Source organism: Pipistrellus hanaki (genome assembly GCF_964339955.1).
Source record: "Pipistrellus hanaki genome assembly, chromosome: 17".
Classification (NCBI taxonomy): Eukaryota; Metazoa; Chordata; class Mammalia; order Chiroptera; family Vespertilionidae; genus Pipistrellus; species Pipistrellus hanaki.
Window position 1 is genome coordinate 19,643,179 of NC_140519.1, and position 26,194 is coordinate 19,669,372.

The following is a 26,194-nucleotide window of genomic DNA, read 5'->3' on the forward strand; positions in this document are numbered from 1 at the left end:
AGTGGTTGGAACTGTGGGACTGGGGATCATGTGACCTCACATTCATCACAATATTTACTATGACTAGTCTGAAATCAGGAGTTTGCCAGGCAATTGCAAATTGATGTCTCAGAGTTTCTTTAGCAAATACTTGGTTGCTCTCTGGATGACCAAGGCCCGGATGGTCCTTCAGGACCCCCATGGCTTCACTCAATCTCCTAAGGCAGATAACTCAGCATTGTTATTTGAAGAATTAAAAATCCCAACTTCAGAACAATAACTGGTATAAGAATGCATTCACTAAATATTGTTAAACTAGATGGAATAGAGTCACAAACAAAATGGATTCATACGCCGAAACCGGTTTAGCTCAGTGGATAGAGCGTCGGTCTGCGGACTGAAAGGTCCCAGGTTCGATTCTGGTCAAGGGCATATACCTTGGTTGTGGGCACATCCCCAGTAGGGGGTGTGCAGGAGGCAGCTGGTCGATGATTCTCTCTCATCAACATTTCTAGCTCTCTATTTCTCTTCCTTCCTCTCTGTGAAAAATCAATAAAATATATATTTTTAAAAAATGGATTCATAAGCAGAATAAACTAGATAATGAGATAATTTATTTCCAAGGACAGATTATAAGAGCGCAAATGTACCACTTCCCACTATGTTACTATGGGCAAGTTACTTTTCACTCTTTTTAAAAAACTTTATTTTTATTGTGGACACTATTACAGGTGCCCTCCCTTGCCTCCTTTTCCCCCCTCCATGCAACCACGCTCTTCCCTCTGGCCATCACTGTTGTCTGTATCTATGGGTTTTGCATATATGTTCTTTGGCTAATCTCTTCACCTTCTTTCAACAAGTCCCCTCTCTCCCCCTTGTCAGCTGTCAACCTATTCTCTGTATCCTTGCCTCTTTTTCTTTTTTGTTCACCAGTTTATTTTGTCCAGTAGATTCCACATATAAGTGAGATCATATGATGTATCTATGATTGGCTTATTTCACTTAGCATAATACTCTCCAGGTCCATCCATGCTGTCTCAAAGGGTAAGACTTCTTTCTTTTTCATAGCCATACAGTATTCCTTTGTGTAAATATACCACAGCTTTTTTTTTAATCCATTTGTTGACTGATGGGCACTTGGCTATTGTAAATAATGCTGCTATGAACATAGGAGTGCATGCATTCTTTCGGATTGGTGTTTTGGAATTCAGAAGATATGGTCCCAGAGGGGATCACTGGGTCAAAAGGCAGTTCTATTTTTTTTTTAATGTAACTCCATGCTGTTTCCCACATTGACTGTAGCAGCCTGCATTCTCACCAACAGTACACTAGGGTTCCCTTTTCTCCACATCCTTGCCAGCACTTGTTATTTGACCTGTTGATGGTAGAAAGCAGCCTAGTTTACTAAGGATCTGATTTATTTTATTGTTGCTGAAGAGGATGTTGGTAAGTGGATATCTGTTTGTCCTTCTTTGAATCCGTGAAAAAAAAAAGTGACTGTCCTGACTGCCTAGACAACCTGTGGAGAAAGGGGAACAGAAGGGGAGAAGGCTAAGGTACAGACATTCAGAGTTTTCAGGCTGATTTTGTGTGGCTCTTTGTTACTTCAATCTTATCACTGCTATGGCAATAGAAATAAAATAATTTTTCCAAACACAGGAGACTTTCTCCTTCCACTAGATATAAAGTATTTTTATTAGATTATTATCATTTTAATGGGTACTAATCAGCTGGTAAACATACGGGCAAAGCTTCTACCAACACCTGTTCTCCGCTGGTATGAAGATCTCTTTGCAGCGTTTCACACGCTTAGGCTTAGTTCATTAAATACTAAATACTGTATTAATAATTGACTTCCTTGGAAACAAATTGGCCCCAGTGCTGTGTGTTCTGTTTTAATTTTCCTTGTAGAGGCACAAAAAATGTAGAGATCTTCTCGTGCGGGTATTTTAACCAAGTAATCACAATTATTACTGAAAACAACAGTTCTGACGCTTTTTTGCAGGTTTCTAGGGACTCGTGAAAAATTCCATTTTTTCCCTTTGCAAGACTATTCATTTCATTTAGCTTTTAAAAGCTATTTCTATCCTGTCTCAACTGCAGGATCTCGCTTTCTGAAGCCAAAACACAACCAACTTTTCTCCCTTCCTTCCTTCCTTCCTTCCTTCCTTCCTTCCTTCCTTCCTTCCTTCCTTCCTTCCTTCCTTCCTTCCTTCCTTCCCCCCTCCCTTCCTTCCCCCCTCCCTTCTTCCTTCCTTCCCTCCCTCCCTCTTTTCTTTCTCTTCTTCCTTTTTATAGGCAAATAAGAAGAAATCAGAATCTGCCCTAACCAGTTTTGCTCAGTGGATAGCGCCTCGGCCAGTGGACTGAAAGGTCCCAGGTTTGATTCCAGTCAAGGGAATGTACCTTGGTTGCGAGCACATCCTCAGTAGAGGGTGGGCAGGAGGCAGCTGATAGAAATTTCTCTCTCATTGCTGTTTCTAACTCTATTCCTCTCCCTTCCTCTCCATAAAAAAATCAATAAAATATATTTTAAAAATTTTTTCAAGATTGCTGTTGCAGCTCATTGCCAATGATAAGTTACAAAATTATGAAATCAACACTCTGTCTATAGGATATCTGATTTACCAGATTACTTGCAGAACCAGTACATTAATCAGAAAAGCTTTGAAAGGCAAAGCTTTTGGATAGGATAAAATGTATGCAATAATTTATAACTACATTAAATGTTTAAGTCTTATATTTCATTTTATCACCAGCTGTCTTGATCTTAGTATCTTGTTCACTATCTACTTGGATATTGGGTAACTTACTGAACATCATAAAATGAGTAGAGAAGCTCAGTTTCAAACATGAGGGTCTTGATTCTCAAGACCACTGGTTCTATAGTGTGACTAATCTTCGCTATCAATTATTAGGTCTAGAATAATGTAATTAATGCCCTGGGAATAGAGAAACCAACTTCTATCCTTTAGGATACATGTTTCAAAGGAGATGTGTATTATAAAAATATGTTTTTGAACTCTGAAGATAGTAAACAATAATGACATCATTCTGTTTTCTCATTTTGTTCCCATAAGCAGACTGGTATTTCTGTGTGCATGGGGGGTGGGCAGTGCACACAGAGAAGATTGGTCTTTCTTAATAGAGACTTCTAGCTGCATCACCTACATTATGTCAGTCCTTACCTCATTTCCTAAGCCTCTGCCTCACGATTCGAACGTGAAGCTCTGCCTGGTTCCATAGTCAATCCTGATGTGCAGAGAACCGTATTGCAATAACTTCAGTTCTCCCCACTGGGTTAGAGAGTGGCCACCAAATGAAGGCATCCCAGTGATGACCTGTGGTCTCACTGCCTTTTCAGTCCCAGCTCTCCTCACCCATAAGGCACCCAATGGCCAGACTGGGTGAGTCTAGATGGTGACTGCCTCCTCCTGATTCTTATTTGTGGTCACTTCCTTGTTGTTGTGACTTTGCTGCCACTTCTACAAATTATAATGCTACTTGTTGCCTGAATTCCTATTAAGCTCACCTTATCCCTAAGACATTTTCTTTGGCCATTTTGTAGAACCTGTTAGTCATCTACCAAGTCTGTTCATTCTAGTGAGCCTCATTCACTGTCTCTCTCTGCCTATGGATGCCCCAATGGCACTTCATGCGTCAGTCTCAAGATAGAAAAATAACTGTAATTCTCACTCTCTCAGCCCACCAGCATGAGTCCCACTTGTAGGTATTTTAAAAAAAATACATTTTCTTTTCTTCTTTCTTATTAGCCTCAGTTTTCCCTGATGTATTTGTTAAAATGAAAAGGAACCAGTTAAAACCTCTGAAGAGAGACTATATACTCTGAGTTTGATATAGCAGTTAGTTTAATTCTCCAGGGAAGAAACTTGTATCCAAGTACTTAATGTGTGACAGCACCTGCCCAAGAGAATTACAGTAGGTTGAGGCTGCCAATTTATTACTATTGATAAGAAGGTGTGAGTTGCTGCCCCTCTAGGCTAGAGCTCAGTGAACAAAATATGTTCATTCTCTATGTTTTCACAGAACTTGTGTGGCTCACAATATTTTATTCATTGAATTATTTTTCAGTTAGCATTTCTCAAGTGTAAACAGAGATGAAAGTCCTAAAGGTTTTCTTGTGAAATGTGAGTAATTCCTGGCATGTACATTTAAACAGTAACAAGACAATGAATATAACTTTAGTGGTCAGTTTAGTATTTGTCTGCCTAATCAGATCAAACCCACAGCTATTCAGTGAGCACTCACTATGTACAAGGCATTGTGTTAAATGCAGAAAAAGGCCTGTGCTGTGTTCATGAGGAGCAAAGTTATGCTGACTTGCATAATGTAATAGATTTATAACCAAGGCTTTGTCATCAGTAGGTAGAGGTGCATTTCTAAAGCATCCACCTAAATAGTCTCTGCATACTCTGAAATCTAAACTTGATCTTTTGAAAAACTGCCTGTAAGCCATGATAAAGAAGAAATTGGCAGGGACTGTTAATAATGAACACAACAGTAAAACTTAAGGTGTTGTTCACTTGGGCAATGCTTACCAACTTAAAGACATACATCAATTCCATTTTACTTACATTTCATAATGGGACCTTAAACAGAAGATTCTTAGGGCCGAAACCGGTTTGGCTCAGTGGTAGAGCGTCGGTCTGAGGACTGAAAGGTCCCAGGTTCGATTCCGGTCAAGGGCATGTACATTGGTTGTGGGCACATCCCCGGTAGGGGGTGTGCAAGAGGCAGCTGGTCGATGTTTCTCTCTCATCGACGTTTCTAGCTCTCTATCTCTCTCCCTTTCTCCTCTCTGTAAAATATCAATAAAATATATTAAAAAAATAAAAATAAATAAAGTTGCCAAAAAAAAGAAGAAGATTCTTAGGAATTGTCTATGGGACACCTACATAAGTAGACAACTGCCATCCAAAACCTTGGAGTGAGCTGGTGATCACAAAAGTAGACAGCTTCCATGGAGACAATACAATAAACGTAATTTCCTGATTTCTCAGCAACTTTTTTTTTGTACTTTTTGCTGTACCACTAATATTGCCTATTATTAGACTTTACATTCTTCATTAACTAAATAAAAAAAAACTCTCAAAAATATATTTTAAAGATTTAAAAAAAAAAAAAATCTTTGTCCTGTTAACTTTAATTAACTTCCTGTGGACTTTTGCCACTTTACACAAAAACTCACTGGCACGTTTTCTAAATTAATAGCTACTGTTTTGATTGACCTATTGCCAAAAAAATTGATTAATTAATAATTATTAAACAGTTCAGATGATAGAGTCCTTTTTTCAGTTCACTCTTGATACGTAAGTATACCTCACATCATTTAAGCCCAACTTTAATCTTACAAAAAGTGAACGTTGGCCTCATGTCAACTAAAGGAACCTGTCAAAGGCATTATAACCATATCAGCAAAATCTAGTTCATCAGAAATAAAAATTAATGTTGGAGATGTTGCCAGTATAATAGTTAACTTGTTCTCTTCAGAGACACTCAATCCTGTTTTGAAGGAATTGTTTAACACCACTCAAGAAGTTATACACTGTTGAAAAAAGAAAATGGTTCATGTCTGTTATCCTAAATGCTATTTTTACTTTCAGTATAGTTCTTGCCCAATAGGACACTATTCCTTATGTGAACATTGGAATTATATGTTTGCTACACACTGACTGTGAACTACAATTACCCCACAGAATGGATAATATAATTGTAAAATATGGTCTAAAGTGTGTCTCTGATCTTAGCAAACATCAAAAATGACATAAATTCTGCCCTAGAAACCCAACAAACAATTTTAAATGTATTAGCCAGCATTGTCATAAACAGCTCAATAGCCATTGGTTTTCTTTTAGCTAGCTAAGGATAAGGCATCCTAGAGTACATACTTCTTTGCCTTACCTATGTGTGTTACAAGGCAAGTAAAACAGCCATGACTAAGAAAAACAACAGGCATAATTGGATTCTGGCACACGCTTTCATTGCCTAGGTTTTAGAATCTTAACTCCTGGATTCAAGGCTTGTTACAAGGACTAATAATGTTTGTTGTTGTTTTTTTCCCTGTGGTAATTGTGTTATAGTTGACTGGTGTATTTTATTCAGTCTGAAATGCTAAAGCACAGCCATGGTTACATAAGGTAACTCATCCTACAATAAAAGGAAAGAAAGAAAAAATGGATTTAACCCTTGTATGTGATTGACTACCTTCTCTGGACACCTCCTGATCTTAATCAGCAAATCTTGTTAAGGGGGAAAATCTGAATATCATGGATTGATATCCCATAGCCTGTCTTTGTCTTCCCTGGGTTGAAAAGGAGGCCTGGAAGGAAAAAGCAGGACCTGACAGCTAAAAACTGGCCCAGCACGATCAGGCTCCGGTGTTGCTAGGAGCTGGCCTGGCACTCCCATCTAGGCATTGTTCCCCAGTTAAACACAAACAATTCACCAAACACCAGTATCAGAAGAGGCCACTTCTAGGTCCATGAAGGATCAAAACAAAAGCACAGCATATTGATGTCTGAATACAAACAAACATGAACATTTTAAGCCACGAAAATGAAGAATCCCCATATCATGTCTAATACATGTGACTACTGATTCTTTAACAATTACAACTTTAACTTCTATCTATATTTTTCTCCTTCTAGTTGAGATTTTTTTAAAGATTGCCAATCAGAATTACCTCCATTTCAAATCAGCATCAAATCCAAAACAAAGCCTTAGTTCCTTAAATACTCACCAAAAGCACATAATACAAAGCCAAATACTTCATATTAATTAGTTCTAACTCTCCAACATGCCCCATGGCAAGTGAGTATCCTTTCTCTTTGAAATATCAATAAACCCAACTTCAATTGTAGGTATGTTCTAGGTAGTCTTTGGTTGGAAGACACTGACTTAATTCAGTTCCTGATTTAAGAAGTGTACAATCCAAGGTGGAAATAGGAAACAATTTGTCAGCATCTTACTAATAAAAGCCTAGGTGGTCCTCACACTGTGATGCCTTCACGCCATCACAAGATGGCTGCATGCACAGCGAAGATGGGGTTCCTGCGGCCCTGGGCACATGCCACTAGGGCAGGGCCTACCTCTTTGGGGTGACCAATTGTGGGGCTCCTTCACTGTGAGAGGGCATAGGCCAGGATGAAAGATGTGCCCCCCCCCCAGTGCACAATTTTGTGCACCGAGCCTCTAGTTTATTATATAAAATGGATTTGATGCTGACTTGAAATGGAGAAATATGGTAAAAAGCAGTATTATTAACAAGATGACAATATCATTTGCTCTGTTGCTGGAGTAGGTACCAGAATAGTTTCATAAAAGAGAAGTCATTTACGGTAGACTTTGAAAGATGAAGAGAAAAAAGCAACAAAATGAAAGCTAGTGCTAATAAAGAGGGAGGAGCATATCAATAGGAGGGGGTGGCATGAGCAATGACATTGCAGTGTGAAAGTTAATGGGTTTTCCCATGACAATAATAGTCAGGTGCAATGCAACCAGATCTGGTACAGGAAACAATGGAATTTGAACTTTATAGCATGTATTTTTGTGTATGTTTATGGAAGCAATTAAAGGCACTAAGCAAGCAGTATATAAACAGAGTGCACTTCAGGAAGACACTCCTGGTGAGAGAGTGAGGGAATAGAGTAACCTAGAAGAGAGACGGATGAAAGCTATAAAAGCATTGCAAGTGTCCTGAATCCAGGCAGGCAGTGGGAAGAGACCAAACTCAAAATGAAACATTTTTGAATTGAAAATATTACTGGACTCAGTGATAAATAGGATGTGTGACTTGAAGATACAGAGAAAATCCGAAGATACCTATAGCATGAAGTGTGGAGAAAATACATATCCCTCTATGGAGTTTTAAGATTGCTATATACTGGAACAATTTGATGGGCTGATTAGAAAGTACAGATTCTCTCATTATGACTTATTCTCATCTATAACTAGAGAGATGGATTATGAATTGTTGCAGTAGATGATTTGCACTTTTAAAAGAATGGAAATTACTGTTTACAGCTATGTGCACATGTGTTTACTCCAAGTTGCATTCAATTATTCTAATTGACTGAGCTGCTGTAGAAGCAGCCATTAACTATCTCCTGTTTCTTTGTTTATGTATTTTTAAAAAGGCTTCTAGAAATCTAGATTTGGAATTTAGATGAGAAGTCTAGTCTGGAGAAAGAGACATGGAGGTCAGAAATGAAGATGAAGCTTCTCATGAAGAGATGGTAAAGTGAGCAGAAAGTTGAGGACAAATCTGGGGTTCTGGACAAACCTACCAGTTAAGGGGCCAACAGAGACGAAATGGAATGTTCAGCAATGAGAATAAGGAGATAAAAGGACACCTAAATCAGTATATATATGGAATGTAGTAAGCACACAGTATTTTCTTAATAAATAAGTTATAATTTTATTGATTGAATTAATGAGAATTATAATCTCCAATTCCATTTTTCTCTCTCTCATAATATCCCTTATTTCTCCACTTTTGGTGAAATTTCCTCTCATGATTTCTTTGCTACCTTAAAAAATCTTGCCATGATGTATCTCTGACTCTTTCACTTCCCCTCTATAAGAAACACTGGCAAAACAAATACACTTAATCTTATTTATACTTCTTAACTTACTTTGCCTTTAGTGTACCACCTGAGTAGTCAAGAGGCCCTAGGCTTTTTAAAATACATAAACAAAGAAACAGGAGATAGTTAATGGCTGCTTCTACAGCAGCTCAGTCAATTAGAATAATCGAATGCATCTTGGAGTAAACACATGTGCACATAGCTGTAAACAGTAATTTCCATTCTTTTAAAAGTGCAAATCATCTATTGCAACAATTCATAATCCATCTCCCTAGTTATAGATGAGAATAAGTCGTAATGAGAGAATTTGTACTTTCTAATCAGAGTTGATTTTTAAAGCAGAAAAATAGAATGGTGACGTCTATAATTAATTGAAGAAACGAAAAGAGAACTTAGAACATGTCCAAATCAAGCAGAGATTTGCAAAGTTTCATTCATATTCAGGGAAATCCACAAAGCACGTATCCTTTCTCCCAGAATCCCACAGACTCTGTATAATGGGGTAAGACGGTACCATGAGCTGCTGGGGGAGGAATTTGGTGAGCTGGTCATGCTTTGAAAAGGCCTCCCTGTTGGGTGTGTGCCAGGTTCCCCTGAGTACCCAGTGCACGCAATTACTGCATTTGCATGTGTAAATTGGGTAATGGTGTGCCTAACTATCAGATTTGTATGTGCAAATGCCATCAGCATATGCACTATTGGTTGTGTGCCCACTAAAAGAGGACTTTTAATGGGGTCGTGTTAGTTGGGGAGCAAAATTTCTAAAAATTTGAGACGGGGTTCTACATCCCTGGCTCCAGTGTAGATGGCGCCCCTATGGGTAATTGGCACCCTCCAGTAATTACTTTGTTTTTGTATATCCTCGAAAATTCTATCCAGGGGAGGAAATTCATCAGAGGATCATTTGACCAACTCTAATTAGCACAGAGCAAAATTGTACCCAAGTTACTCTTGGCAGTGCCTATCTGAGCCAAATGAACAGACTGCGGCACAACCAACCCATTCGTCTTGACTATCTTAACAATCAACATGGATCTGTGCAAAATTGACGTAGGTTTGCTCTTTCTTTTTCCTCCCCAAGACACAATATTCCTCAAACATCATTTTGGTCACATCATTTTACTTTTCTGAATACTTCAGTGTTTCTCAATTGCATCATAGAAGAAGTAGACAAAACTATTGTCCCCCCCCCCCTTTCCAAAATAGGTAAGACATAAAGATACTTCTTTCACCTTACCTCAGTGGATTTCTTTCTTCTGGAAGCTTCTGTACTTATTAGTACCCTAGAATGAGAAACATAATCTGAGAATCTGCCCAAGAAACATAGCAATCACATTGCCGGAGTCAAAAATTGGTGCACAGGGTATGGGGATAATGGAACTGAATATTTAAAATTGGAATTTACTGGAAAAGATCTGTGAGGTTTGGCTGTTGTAGCTGAAAGGTGCCTGATTTCAGGCAGCTCCCTATTTGATCTGCCTTATTTTCCGTCTCCTCCCAAATACTTAATCATAATACATCCTTCTAGAACCCTGCTGTCTCAAGCAACAATTTTTTTTTTTTTTTTTTTTGCACAAATTGCTCATCTCAACTCTGGATTTTTAATCTTTTGATAAAATCTTTTGTCAGACTGCTAAAAACAAGGAATTATGAATCACGTAGCCTTCTTTCCACCCATTATCTTTCCAGCAGTCTTTCTCAAAGTTTGTTATGAGTCATATTTAACAAGAACCACCTGGAGAACCCATGAGAAAGGAAGATCCCACGTCACATTCCAGACCTACTGACTTAGAAACTGGGGGAGTGAGGCCTGGGAATCTATGCTTTAACAAATGCCTCAGGTGACCGGCAGACGAAGGCATGCGTGTCATGCAGTTCTATCTTAGTTTTGTAGTTGAACTTCTTGTGTTTAGCTGCAAGTGTTCTCAGTACTAAGTTGTAAACTATCCAAGCCATGCATTGCATTCCCCCTCCTTTAGTACAGACAGGATCATCGCACTGGTTTGTAGTTATGAGCATGACACCTTACCAAGGAAATACAACATGAATATTCACAGTAAATGTCACAACATAAAACACACTTCTGTCCGGGAAGATCCCTGTGTTACTCAATCTGCCTGCTTCACCTACAGATATTTTTTTTAAAAAATGGCAACCTGAAGGACCCAACATCACCTCTACTTAAGGTATGCCATGTAATGGGCATCTCTCCTGCAGTTATCCCTGCCCCAAGGATGCATGCAGAAGGTGATAAGAACAGACTGATTTATGATCACTCAATATCGGAAAGGTGTAGCATTCCATTTCACGAATAGTATCCTGCTAGATTAGAAAATATCATAAACACATTGGAGGCTCCTCAGCCCAGGAGCCATAAACCACTGTGTTTCCCCCACCCCACATTTTAATTTAGCTATCTGTTTTGAATTACATAAATAAAAATGAGCCTGTATTTTCTTTATAAAATAAATCAGTCTCTGTACACAGGAATCACTGGTGATACAGAACATTAGGGCATGTATAAAATTGCATCCTTAAAAGACACGAAAGCATTTCTCAATGAGAAAGAAACTGCTCACGGTGACCTTCCCGTTGAACAGCGGGGGGTCAGTCCTGGCACTAAATCATTGTGATTCACAGATGAGATCAACATATTCATATTTGTTTGCCAAATGTGTATTTTAATTTAGCTCCCTCTGATTGATGCATGTAATTTATGCTGCTCAGAACTAAGGCATCATATTTTTCTTTTTTCCTAACTAACAGGGGGAGACTTTCTTGGAAACAGATAAAGGAAAGAGTCCAGTAATTTGTAGCAATGTGACTACAGCCACACATGTCCTAGAATTAATGTTCTTCATTAGGGGGAGTAGGATCAGCTGTATGTATACATCAGGTTTTTAATTAACTCAGTCCCCACAACAGGGCTCATGATTCAAACTGTTAGTATTTTTTTTTTCTTAAATCACAAAATAGAAAAAATGGGGTGGTACATCTTTTTCACACACACACACACACACACACACACACACACGGGGAAACTCAGAGAAATGAAAGGCTCTTTGTACTATACTGAGAGTGCTCAGAAGATCTTTATAATCCTCTGTTAATCAGATGAAGGAGAGTCTGGCATTGAAGGATCCCACCGAGATGCTGAAAATCCAATCATCGTGACAGTATTTTCTCCCTATACTAGATATGGTTTCAGTTTATTCGTACAATCTCTTCAGAATAACATTTGGAATTTGTTAGATATTTTAAACTGCCTTGTTCTTGCAGTTAAATGGACCCGGTGATGTTTTAATAAGACACTACTAATTTAAAGAAATGTCAATACAACAACATGAGGTGCTTCGGCAAGGGGTGAGGGGAGAAACTTTTTATAGCAGCTTTATTCTCTGAGATCATATTAACATAAAGTTGACAGTTAATCTCCATATTGCAAAAAAGGCTGCCCAGACTTATTTAATTAAACTTAGAACAGATATGTTTCTTTATTTGCCAGGTACAGCTTTTATCTTAAAATATCCACTACCAATTATGAGGCTGTGGTTTGGGACAGGAGCTTGGGGCCGTGGGTGGTCGGAGCAGTGCAGACGGAGGGATATGCTGCTAAGGAGAGAGTCTGGCTGCTTCTGCAGTGATCCTGGTTCTCAGGATCCCGAAGAAATCTTGCAAAAGATGCTGATGATTTGTGAAACCTATTTCTTTGCTTTAGATTTTAAATGATAGCATTAAGTTTGATCAAGACTTTCCCCCCCCCCTGAAATACATTTAAAATCTATTCTTTAATAAATATTTGTTGAACAAATGTCCAAGCTATTTATCCAGAGAGCTTTCTCAAAGGATGCACATGGGCGGGGGAGGGACTGTGGAGGAATGAGCAAGTCCTTTGACATGGGGAGGCAATGAATTTGTACTTTGGATCTGTTCCACACTGCAAATAATTTAACCTTTATGAGCCTTATGTTCCTCTTCTAACCAAGATGAAGAATATCTCATAATTTTTGGTAAAAATGAAATATGATGTCTCATTCATTCCATAACTCCTTATTGGGACCCTTTGTTTGTCCCTGCCTTCATGGAGCTTACATTCTAGTGAAGGAATTGATAAATGAATCCCATTATGTTAGGCCATTTTAAATCAAATGAAGCAACACCAAGAATAAGAGGATAAAACACAGACAACAGGGGAGTGAGGGCATGAGAGAGGGGATGGGAGGGTAATGGGGGAATAAAGACACATATGTAACACCTTGATCAATAAAGAAATTTTAAAAAAAGAGGATAAAGCATGGTGGCAGGACACAGGTGATATTTAGCTAGGGGACAGGCAAGGATCTCTGAGGAAGTGACAGTTGGGCAGGCTGGGATGAAGTGAGAAAGCAAAGCCTGAGAATTAAGGGGGTGAACAGAGTTCCAGGTAGAGGGAGCGGTAAGCTCAGAGTTTCTATATAAATGGAAGCGGACTTTACTTATTGACGTTATAGTCAGGCCAGCAGAGAGGGTGAGGCTTGAGTGGGATGCTGACCATTCCTGGTTGACTTTGTCACCTCGTTTCCTACCTCCAACCCTCTTAGCATCCACAGGCACTTGAGGGCTTCAATCTGACTGCTATGGGATATCATTGAAGGATCCAGGCAGGGAAGTGACAAGACCTGGTTTGCATTTTACCCACATCACTGGCTGCCTTCTAGAGCACAGATTGTAATAAGGCGATGGGAGAACAGGAAAGACGGGAGGCAACTGCTGCTTTCTAGGGAAGAAGGTGGCTCGGGACTGTGATAATAGGGATGGAGGAGATGGAAGTGGTCAGATTCAAAATATATTTTGGAAGTAGAGCAGCCTGGATTTGCTAATGGATTGGCTCTCAAGCTTCTTGGAAAAAGAATATATTTACTCAAAGTCACTCTACTACAAAATAAACCAAAAAGAAAGCCCACAGGTTTCAGAAATGCAGCAAACAAGCAAGCCTTCCCAAGAGAGACAACAGTGCGGTGGGTGTTGCACAGGACTTCCTGCATTGCCACTGTGGTGTGAAGGTTAGAGACAGCCTCAGCCTTTAACTGTTAAAATCATGAAGTACAAGGAAAACTTTGGAAATTCCCCAAATAGATGTAAAATTCCACTCAACAAATAGAAGCAACCAATGTCAGGAAATGAACCTGATGGTGCTCAGGTAGATGTAAGAGGCCAAGCCAACTCAGAGGAAATTTCACACCGACAGAGGGACAATCTTCCACATTGTAAATCCCAGGAGGACAAGACTGTCTTCTTTATTTCACCAGGGCCTTCTTCATGCTCAATGGCCTTGTAATATGTATTGGAATGAGCAGCAGTGAAAAATTTAAGGGCTTTTAAGGAAAAGCTCATAAAAACACCTTTCAGACATCTAGCCTGTAGAAGCAACATTTTGGGTCCTTGTGAGACTTGAGGCAATTACCATTTATCAGTTCCAGATGCAGAATGTTTGTGGTCTTTTTATTCCTCTCAATAAAACTTCCTACTGTCAACTCACAGCCTGGGTGTTTACATAATTTTGAACTATTGCCAATCAAGTTGGATGCCTAGATTCCACGTTTCTCAGGGTGGCCAAAAGTCAGTGCAAGTGTCATTTGTCTACAGAGTGTCATTTGTCCACAAGGGCTGCTGATAAGCCCCACCTCTCTGATCAGGCCCAGAGATAGGCCAGAGACACTGATTAGCATAGAAACTGACCAATCAGAACCAAATCTGGGTGAACTACAAGGAGCAAATGGCTGTCTGGGAGGCGGAGCTTTTGATGCTGACTGGCATAGAAATTGGTCAATCAGAACCTAATCTGGGTGAACTGCGAAGGCAGAACTTAAGGTGGGGGCTGAGAGGGATTTTAAAGCAGTTGGGGGGCAAGATCAGGCCAGCAGGGGAGGGCAGTCAGGAGTGATCAGGCAGGCAGGCAGAGGCAGTTAGGGGCGATTGGACAGGCAGGCAGGTGAGCTGTTAGGAGCCAGTGGCCCCAGATTGCGAGAGGGATGTCAGCTGCCAGTTTAGGCCCGATCCCTAATCTGGTAGTCAGACATCACCCAAGAGGTCCCTGAATGGAGAAGGTGTAGACTGGGCTGAGGAAACTTCCCCAAACCCGTGCATGAATTTTGTGCACCGGACCACTAATATGAAATAAAAATAATCATGATACTTTGGGTAAACAATACTTTCACTTCTATAACATAAGCCACTTAACATATGATAGCAATTTTACATGTATTTATTTGTTTGGTAAAGGGTGATGGAATAGAAATCCTTTCTGCAACTTTATGGATATAAAACATGTTCATCCAGGTTAAGATACATGTTCAAGGATACATGATAAGTAATGAGCCAGGACTCTGATATGGGTCCACATAGTTGACTATGTACAGAAACTTTGCACCTATTTATGGTACTAAAAATTACTGTATCAGGATTCTTAGTAGCCCACATCAGTTTGGGCTGATTTGAGCAGAAAGGCATTTGTTTTTCCAAAGGCTCTTGGGTGGTTCCCTGGGTTGCCAAAAGGTCTGAGAAATGGTTTCATTTATGTGCCCCAAATCTTTGATGAAAAAGACTTTTGTCATATCCATTAGTCATCAACTAACTGGTCATTAAATATCCATTTAAGGAATGCTTTGTTCACAGAAATATTTAACTATTACTCATGGGCGAATAGTCTAGCATACTCTGTCTTTTCTCTTCCTCCCTTCAGTAGTACTTAGTGAACTCAAAGACAGAGGAACTCAATGACATGTTGTTTTCGTCTAACTCCTGCACATGTTGTTTTCGTCTAACTCCTGCACAGCAATCTACAAAAACCAGACGATGAAGAACCATGAAGGGATCTGTTTTGAGTCCAAAATCAACACTTACTGCCCCATGTAACTTCAATTCTCAGATTCCTTACCTTTCCTATTTACCTCAAAGAGTTGATTGTTCATTAGTTCTGAAAATATTTATTGAGGGGCTGAGATTAATACTGTGAGAGTGATTTGTAGACTATAAAGTTCAATGACAATTATTGTTACCACACAATTTAGTGCTTAATTTTATCCCAACACTTATTTATAACTGTTTCCTATTTATGTTCTTTCCTCTTGGATTGTAATATTCTTTACCATAGTCCATTCTTCTTTTAATATGCAAGGAGAGTGCTAGTTCATAGTAAGCTCAACTATGGGACACACTGAAGTTCCAAGTTGATCTGCATAAGGTGCAGCTCTGACTTTCATTCTCAGCTGTTTCAAGTCATCTAACTTTCCCATTGCTCAGAGTCACAGCCGAACTCCTTAGACCAGTGGTCGGCAAACTCATTAGTCAACAGAGCTGCAACCTGTGGCTAGAGAGTCGCAGTTTGCCGACCACTGCCTTAGACCATCGTTCAGAACCCTTCGTAATCTGGCCTTTACGTACCTATCTTTTCCCTCTTGTTTTCTTCACCAAACCTCAACTTTCTCTGACCAAATTAACTTAAAACCCCTCATCACTGGAAATGCCCTATGCCCACTTCCCATTAAACTTGTCTTATTTTTGCTATTTCTTTCCTGTGGAAACACCCCATCCAATTAAATCTCCATATTTCAAAGCACAGCTCAAATGCTATCTCCTAAATTACTGTAAATGGACACAATGCCTTTGTTTCTCAAACAAATAGCAATGTGTGTATCTATAAAATGATTATTGTTATGAAGCCATTTTTCATAGGGCATCTTGATCATCTCAGGGGGATGTGTTCCAGGAAGTTGCATCTTCTGTGTCAGGACAAAATTCTTAAAGCTTATTGCATTTCCTATTATGACAAATTTTTGATGCATTATTACTTACATTTCATAGATAGAGAAGTTAAAAGTTAAGCTGTAATAAAATCAGGTAGTAATGATGGAAACAGGATTAGAAGCCAGGTTCCTTCCATATAAGCTTTACATTGCTCATATTTAGGCTTTGTCTAATTTTCTTCCTAGAAGTTAGAAAACTAAAATAATAATAATTGCAGATAAGTTAATATTTACAGTTGATGTGGTTTCTAAGAGACGGTGTAGGAATGAATCACAGAGCACTTACTGGGCTTTGTGGAAATTATACTTTTGAATTGATAAAAAGGGAACTAGGAATCTTCCTACTCATCTGTAGTACTTATGGCTGATATGATAAGATGCTACAGTAAATCTACCCTAGAGATGGTGACTTCAAGCTCTTTCTGCAACTGAAAACTGGGTTATACACTTCCTTTGTTTAAGGAAGTTGGGGACTCCACTTCCAGCTATTAAAACGGATATTATCAACCAAGTGTAGAGAAAGGGGATTATCATTTTGGAACTATGATTTCATATATGTTTCTGGTCTCCGATACTAGAGAATGTTGTCAAATATTTCTGAGAAAGCTCACACTGTCTCCGTGGCTTGATTAGATGAGCTTTTCTGCATTGGAAACCTGAGTACTTTCCAACAACTTGATTTCACAAATGGAAAAACAGCATCTGTTTTCCTGCAGCTTCGCATATGGCGATCATTGTTGCTAAGACAAGCTGAAGCAGGTAGACCGTGTGTCAGTCCCCCTCTAAGTGCTGCAGCCTCCTGGGACCAGAGAACGCTGGTCTGCTGTGCGGGGCTCTGGCTCCCCAGGCAGCGGAAAGTGTATATTTAATTAACATATGCAAAGCATCCGTATGAACAGAAAATTACAGAAAAATGATCAATGTAATATTTAGAACTGTTGTTTGCATGTGCAGTGGCTAATTTGGGTAGGTGTACTTTATGCCATATTCTCCTAGTTTGAATACTTAAAAAAAACATCAGCTACTTGCATAGGGGAAGGCATTGAAATGCTTGTATATATGCAGGAAGTGGGTGGTAGTATTTGTTATGAGAGAATGAGACTTTGTCACATTAGCCAGCAATGAAGAATGAAAAAGCGAACCATTGTTGGACAGAGATGGGAAATGTATTTTGCATATGAAAAGACTGGACACCTCTAGAATTTCATTAAGAGGGGTCTCTGTCCCTCTGGATGCTCTGACTGTGTTTTTAAAAATTTCAATGTATATAATATAAATTAGATTCCTTAATCAGTGGCCCATTTGGGGAAAAGAATAGCCATGAACTTGAACGACAAAACCCTTCTTCTAGGACCAGTGTTTGTGTTTTTAAGGTCAAGAGATTGGCAGCAGCAGAAATTAATTTCTAGAATACATCCACCAGCCAGGTAGATTGCAAGCAGATGTTCTTTCTCTGAAGTTGCCACGCCAGTCACCTTAATCCTGATTTGAAAGGACAACTCAATCAGCTATGGACAGAAGAACCATTAGTGATTCCAGAGTAGTGTTGGACTTTTGAATATTATTCAACAAATTATTGTTTATCAAGAGCTGATTCTCCAGCTGATCTCTATCTACCACAGGTTCATAATAGATGGGAACTGGAAAATCTCAAAGTGTTCAATCTTTCATTATCAAAGTAAAAGCCAGGATTCCTAACTTGCCCATCTTTTTGTGTGTGTGAGATCAACTTTATTCTGAAAAAATGTCCAGTGAGACACTGATAAATTTGGAGCCTTTTGCAAAGTTAAACAGTAACCCTCTTTTGACATGAGAATTAGGAAGATACAGGAAAAAGGCAGAAATTAAAGGCAAGTTAGAAGAAGCATATCAAGTTAAAGGCTAAGAGCGACATGCAGGTTAAAAGAGGTCAGGAAGAAGACAGCAGAGGCTACTGTTCCTTAGCAAGACCTGCAAAATCAAATCCCCAGATGCAGATCAATAGGAGGACACCTGTCTAGGGCTGCCTTACAATTTAGAAACTCATACACTTTACGACTTGTACCCCCAAAGCACACAATCTGAACTGTATTGGATGTCAGACTTCATGTGATTCTGTGACCTCAGGCTGCCCGTGAATTGCATTCATAAAAATCAATTTTCACTGATTACCATCCATGAGTCTCTTACACATGTTCTCAAGCTGCAAAAGAAGTTTTCAAGCCTGGTCAACTTTCTTAGATCACACCTGAGCCCCTTGTCCTGGGAAGCGCCCCTTCCTCAGTTTGGCCTCTTCATGCCAATGGGCCATGCTACTCCCAGATGTTGACCTCACATTCCCATTCCTGACCCAGGTGATTTGCCCATATCTGTATTACTGGGTTTGCTCAAAGCCTATTTTGGGCTTATTGTTTCTCTTAACCAGTCTGAGTTCTAGTAAAAAAATAGTCTGAAGATAATACTATGTGTATTGTACTTTCAACTCTGTACCTAATTAGCAATGTAACTTTGGGAAGACAATTTCTTCATCTCACATAGCCTCTGTCTTTTCAACTGTACAATGAGGAAATTTGGCTTGAGAAGTGAAATTCACTTTGAAAAGCTCCTCAAAGACACAGGGAAAGAGTTGTTTCCATGCACTCCTTCAGCCAGATTTCATTTAGTAATATTTTGGGTTTCTGTTTAAAATTTTGTTTAAAACAAGGTTTGGTCACCAAAAAATACTCCTTAAACTAGAGGGTTGCCAAATTCCATTTTTGATTCAATAGTTTAGTTCTTTTTTTCCAATACTTTACTCTCATAGTCAATCTTTATTTGAAAATTGAGGATCTAGCATTCTGCATAATTGCCTGATGAAAATGTTGTTGTTTTTTTATCATGGGATAAATTGTACTGCAGGCACTTAATACAATTCGATAAACACTTACTGAGTGCCTGTTTTATATAAATACCTTCTTGTGTTTGAGAATGCAAAGGTGAACTAGGCATTCTTTAACAGATCCAGTGGTGAAGTGTTGTCAGGATAAAGAAATATAATTAATAGAAGAGAGAAAACTCAGAGCAAAGTTTTAGCAAAGTTGGCATAAGATATACGTAGAATGGCAACCCATTCAATGCTATACTGTATTTTATTATTTATTTTTTGATGAAAATTAAAATCCTAATAAGATTTACTATATTGCCCTGCCAGTGTGGCTCAGTGGTCCCTGGTTCGATATTCAGTCAGGGCCTGGATTGTGGGCTGATTCCCAGGAGGGGACATGCAGAAGGAAGCTGATCCATGTTTCTCTGTCATCGATGTAGATGACATAGTTTCTCTATCCATCTCCCTTCCTCTCTCGAAAATCAATAAAAAATATGCTTATAAAAGATTTACTTTGTTAAAGAAAAAATTTTGCTTGAGGAAAAATTTCCTTTCTTGTTTTTTTTTAAACTTAGTAAAAGTTTTAACTGTTTTATTCTACCCTGCAAAAGAATAAGCATCATGACTGAGACCTGACCCCTGACTACTCACAAATCTTACGAATCATTTGGGGAGAAATTTTGACATTCAGTGTTCTGCAGGCTGCTGCACTCTTTCCCTGCCTTTCCTCTTGAACTCAGCCTTGAAGCACCCTCGGATCAACTATGTAACTGTCCAATGTCTAGTGGTAGTTATCAAGTACCACCAAGCATACTCAGAGGCAACCTTATTAGTTCCATGAAGTCCTGACAGCCTGCTTGTTTTTCAGCCAAACAACTTCCAGAAACACTATTAGGCATGCATTGATATAAAAGCCTGGCCTCTGGAGTTACACTATTGTTCAAATCTAGTTTTTCCTTAGTTTGCTAATCTGAGTAGAGATAGTAATGGCATGTAATTGATAAGCTGTTTGAGACAATATCAGACATAAAACAGAATGTTTTTGCACTTAAGAGGGCTCTATATAAGCAGGAGCTACTATTATTATATCAGAATGTGTGTGTTGTTGTTGTTTTTTTGTCTTTTTTTTTTTTTTTTTTTTGTGTGTGTGTGTGTGTGTGTGTGTGTGTGTGTGTTTTAAGTGAGGTCAGTAAGAGGCTTGACAAGTCTCTGAGGAAGATAGTTCATACCTGCCTTAGGAAACACACTGAAACATCTGTGGGGCCCTCAAAGAAAAGTGATCTTTCCAGAGTAGGAAAGAGCAAGGGCTTGGAAGTCACTATGCTCGAGGACTGGGCCTATTCTACCACACTCAAGACTCACCAGAGATTTGTAGAATGCAGACTCCAGGGCCCCACCTTAACGTCCAGAGTCAGAATCGCTGCAGTCGGAGCCCAGGAGGTTCACATCCACCACAGACTCTGGGGCATAATCTGCCACCCAGGGTTTAGGCACCAGCTCTGCCATTTACCTGATCTGAGCTTCTGGCACTGGGCATGTTACTTGATCTCTTCAAAACCTGCTTCCGCACCTATAAAATGGGGCTGATTGCTCTAAGCATATTGTGGAAATTACATGATACAATGCAGGGAAATGCTCTGCTGGTCTGGCTCGGAGGAAATGTTTGAAACACGATGGGTGTTAGCTTCTTTAAGCTTTATCCCTGTTTTAAATTAAAATCATCAGAAAGCATTGAAAGCTATTTGGACAGTACTAACATCTGCACATTGAGTTCCATAGAGAGGTGAGTGTCCAGATAACTTTTTTCTCGTAGCCATGAATCTTTCCTGTGGTAAGGTTGGAGGTGGGCTGGGGAGACACACATTTTTGTGTATTAAACAAAACACAGTTACTGGTGAGAGTGTGGGGAAGCCTTTGGTTGTGTTACAGAAAAAAAAAAAAGTTTGAGTATCAAAATGGACTTGTATGATTTTTTTTTATAGTATCACCCAACTCCGCACCCTCAATTCAGTCTTTGCTCTTCCACTCTTAGGAACTTGGTACCCAATTAGAGTAACTCACTCATCCCAGATCCCTGGTTCATCCCTTTGTCTAGTGTCTTTTGAGCTTCTTTAAAATTTAAAATTTTGGACTAGCTGTCTGATTTCATATTTATTTTAGAAATTTAAATTATATTTATAATTTTATGTAAGAATGAGTCAAACAGTTAAAGTCATAAAATATATAGAATATATATATTTATGTTCTCTATCTAAGGAGGTTAAAATGATAGTAAGATGAATCAAAACACTGATGGAAATAAATTCAGGTCAGACAGAGCTCAGCAATCAAAGAAAAATTAAGCTTGTAAATTAACAATCAAGAATAAATAAGTACAAAAAAATTTTTGTTAACAAAGCACAAAGTACCCAACAAAAGAAAAGGCCATTGCTAATCAGACCAAACTTTTCTTGTAACTATGACTGTCCCTAAATATTGTCATATATATATAAAAAGTATAAACAAAAATGGAAAAATCCACTGAATGATTTTTAATTACTCTTTTCTAAGTGATGCCAAAATGCATATTAACAAATAGCTGAATGATTGACTGAATGTTTTGGTTTTCATCTATATGTTTGGTATCAGGTAGATAAATACTCAATCTAGAACCGTATTAGCAAATTGAAAAGCAAAGCAGCAATCATTAAAGAAATGAAGGATTTTTACTCTTTGTTTTACACATAAATACCAGAGAGAAATTTCCAAATTAAAACAGCAATATGTACTTGTTAGCATTATTTCTAACCCTTAATTGTGCTTTTGCTGCACTGATGAATCTTTCTTGAACACTCAATACTCCTATCACACTCCTGTTTAAATTATAATATTATGCTCTAGCCAGTTTGGCTCAGTAGATAGAGCACTGGCTTACAGATTGAAGGATGTGGGTTCAATTCCAGTCAGGGGCATGTACCTAGGTTGCAGGCTCAATCCCCTATGGGGGGGCGTGCAGGAGGCAGCCAGTCAATGATTCTCTCTCATTATTGATGTTTCTCTCTCTCCCTCTCCCTTCTTCTCTGAAATCAATAAAAATATATTTAAAAAAATAAAAATATAGTTTTATAATGCAGCAATTTTCAACCATTTTCATCCCATGGCACATTTAAACTAATTACTAAAATTCTGCAGCACACTAAAAATATATTACATACTTTGCTTATCTGACCAAAAAATAGGAATAATTTTTATTTATTCATACCAGATGGCTATTGTGTTGGCTCTTGTCATTTTTAAAATTTGACAATCTAAGGGAAAAGAAGTCAAAGCCCCTGACTAAATAGTCAAATATTGCATGTTTCAAAGATTATTGGGACACACCAGTTGGAAATTGCTGTCATGATGTGTATTTGTTAGTCAAACTCCGGATGCAGATTGCATAAATCCTCAGTTGTGGTAAGGCTTGCATACAAGGCTGCTGTAAAAATGGGGTTTCTTTTTTTGAAAAGCATAAATAGCAAAATTTCTCTACAATTTATTGACAAGGACTATAAAAAAGAACAGTATACATACAAATGTTTGAAGGGTGGCTGGTCCTCAATTGATATTTTAAGCTAAATATACATATGTATGAATATTAGAGCTGGCATTTCTGTATTTGAAGTAGTGAGGTATTCTTTGGGGGCGGGGGAAATAAGAAGTTCTGGGAAAACGAGTAAAATTCCTTTTTTGTCCTTCCCTGATGTTCATCTTTCTCCCTTTTCTCTTCCTTTCTACCATCACAGCCTGCTACATGCGCAAAATAAGGAATGTCAGGTGTAGATCAATGGGTATCACCAGTTGGCAGAGGGTCAGCAGTCTCCTCATCGGTTCACACATAATTTTGGCATAGAGATTTTGAGTATCAACATATTCATTTGCATGGGAACTTCCCCCCATCAATTAAACCAGATGCAATGAGAAATTGTAGTATATTTGAATGTTGTTTCCAAAAAGAGGGTATCCAGTCATGTCATGGCACAGCAGATTAAAACTAAAGGGAATTTGTATGCAGTAGATAATAATAATAATAGGCAGAGTCAACTCCCAGTTCTCTGTGCTGATGGATGATATAGACTCGCCAAAACTATAGCTGACCTAATAGCCATTTGTGCCTGGTACAAATTCCAAGGCATTTTTGTTTTCCACAGCTCCATCATTTTTATTACTGTATTTAACTTTTATTCATAGTTGAGTATGTTGAAGGGTACTTTCACATAATATTTTTAAGACTGCATGGATATTTATTTTCTGAATTCATGTAAAACTGATAAAGTCTTTGCTGCTATACATGTTCATTTCATTTATAGACTTAACTTTTCCCTACCAGCATTCTGTAAATATCTATTGACTTTTCCCCATCCATATAGTACAGCTGAGCGAGGTTTGAGGCTAGCCTGATTTAGCTGTTTTATAGATAAGCTGTTCTTACTGCATGAGTGCTTAGAGAATATTTTCATGTCCTTGCAATCCAAAAATTTTAGTGAAAATGCTGGGACTTTCAATGTCCTACTCTTGTCTTCTGTAGCTCAGGAAACTTCCAGTATTATTCCATAATCACTGATACTTAATTTATCTTCTTCTTCAAAAGCATTATTTGCACATTGAATTTCTAGGTTATATCTGAAAAAAATGATCTTATTTGCTTTATTTATTTTTTTGGGGGGACATTTTCTCTGAATTTTCAAAAGCATTATTTGCATATTGGATCTCCAGGTTATATCTGAAAAAATGATCTCATTTGTTTTATTTATTTTTTTTGGGGGGGGGGGCATTTTCTCTTGAGTTCTGAGAAAGCTTTTCCAGTTTATCCTCCATATTACTGGGTCTAGTTTTTACATTGACCATTCTGCTCTTTATTGGTCCAGTGATTTTTATATTTCTTCAATTAAATCATCACTTAAAAATAAATTTATACAATTTGTATATGAATGTAGCAGTGTGTTGTAGTTTACATACTTACAATCTCTACCTTTTTTTTTTTTTATCAATTTTTAAATTTTCCAAGCCCTAATTCATCTCAGCCTGCAGCTCGTTAGCTCCTTTCCTTTTCAGCTCGGCCATTGACTTCGCAGGTCTACTTTTACTTATTTGTTGTTAGATAATTCAGTACAGTATAGAGAAGGTTTGAGAAAAGACACAAGTGAAAGCAGTTAAATGCCTGCAAGTGAGAGAAGGAGCTATTTAGAATTAAAAGGTACTGTGACAGCTCAGTCTTTACAAGACAACCGAAGAATCCCACGTATTCTAGCTAATGGTTAAGTTAACTGCGGAGGAAGACGGGAGAAAAATGGCATTAGAAGCTTCTAATGAACTCTACAGGAACGTAAAACCATAAAGTAAAAACCTAGACCATGTCTTGGCAATAGAAATGGTATAGATATGACCAGTATCCCATAAATAATCTAGAAAAACTCTACAGAGATGGAAGCCTGATATTAATCAGATGGGCAGGTAGAACTTGGAAATTAATGCAAATGTAACATCATTTGTATCATAGTTATCAGGACCTAAGGGTATAGGGGCTGTGCCAGTAATCCTGACACTATAATATATTATATTAAAATATCCCAAACACTCTTTACTGTGATGCTTCAGCAACCCTAACATCAAAATTCCCAACCTCCTCTCCCCATGGAGATCAGTGAGGCCTGGAATGGGATTGAGGCATTGGATGTGAACTGTAGCTTCCACCATAGCCACCAGTCCCACTGCTGGTTTGCTTTCTCAATTTTGAAAATGTCTATTTCAGCCTATCTCCCTTTCTATGTTTATTACTCTTCTATGTGAGAAACTGGAAAAATCTGTAAAGTGAACTTCAAAGCTTTACCTTTCTCTCCTATTTATTGTCCTTCTCTGTGTTTCTCCTGGAGTAAATATTGTTGAATCTGAGCGAGGAGCTGAAACAACTGGAAAACACTCGTGGCCTCTAAAAGTTATTGGCCCTCCCCTTTGCATCACATTCTTGCTCATGTGTAGACTCTGTTGTAGCAGGAAGCAAGGAAATGAATCAGTCTCCAGAACGTTCATGAGACTGTGCCCCCCTTGTGCAACTTGCTAAGGACCCACATGGCAGGGATCCAAGAGAAAGAAAAAAAAGGCTCAAATAGGATTCTTTTAGGGATTTTGTTTCCAAATATATAGAGGAGCCAAAATGCATTTCACACAGCAGTAATCCCCACCCTACCCCCATTCATTGCCTATGTAAAGGAAAACACTTTGTTTTTAGAAAGGGGAAATCCACCTCTGAAATTATGGAACACTGACACAGCATCATTCATCTTGGCAAAAGTTGATTGAGCAGATGATGTAGATCCACTTAACTTGGACTCAATCAAAGGTTTTGCTATTTTCATTTCACAGGCCAGATGTAGCTCATCATCGGTTGGAATTGATTCCAGAAGAGGTGTTAGAGTCTGTTGGTCCAAGAGAAAATCTGATCCAGGCACCAAAAAGAGCCACAAGGAAACCGGATACTATCTCCACCGATGGCCCAGCAACTTAGTCCATCATCCAGTTCAGAGTAAGCTGAGGGGTAACCTAGAAGTGATGCTATTTTATTTTATTTTATTTTATTTTATTTTACTTTTTGATGGGAAAAAAAAAAGCTTTATTGTTTCCATTTGGTCCAATGCATGGGAGGGGGCTTCAAGGTGGTTCAAGAAAGGCTAGTGGTTTCAGGGAGAGGCCCAGGCAAAAGCCAGACACCAGGGGGTGCAGAGGGGCCCCTCAAAGGCCTCGGGGCTCCAAGGGCTCCTAGTCGTGCTGGAGGGTGAGCCTTTGGAAGAGCTATTCCCCCAGCCCAGCCTGGGGGCCAGCCAGCCAGCAGAGGTGAGTCAGGTGTAGCCCATCTTCTGGATGAGTTTCACCTCCTCACCCCGGAAGTGGTTCTCCAGGAAGTCAGAGAGAGGAGGATGTGAGTGGGCAGAACCCAGGGGCTGCAGCTCCCAAAGGGCCTGGTTCAG

General features: G+C 38.8%; 1 long non-coding RNA gene across 1 annotated transcript; it reads right to left on the reverse strand.

Moving 5' to 3' along the window:
* Positions 1-746: 746 nt before the first annotated feature.
* LOC311612222 lies at positions 747-25,171 on the reverse strand. The gene is made up of 3 exons (XR_014793254.1): positions 25,060-25,171; positions 9,823-9,868; positions 747-1,498 (listed from the first exon to the last, which is right to left on the reverse strand). It is a non-coding gene; the product is annotated as an uncharacterized lncRNA (long non-coding RNA).
* Positions 25,172-26,194: the final 1,023 nt, after the last annotated feature.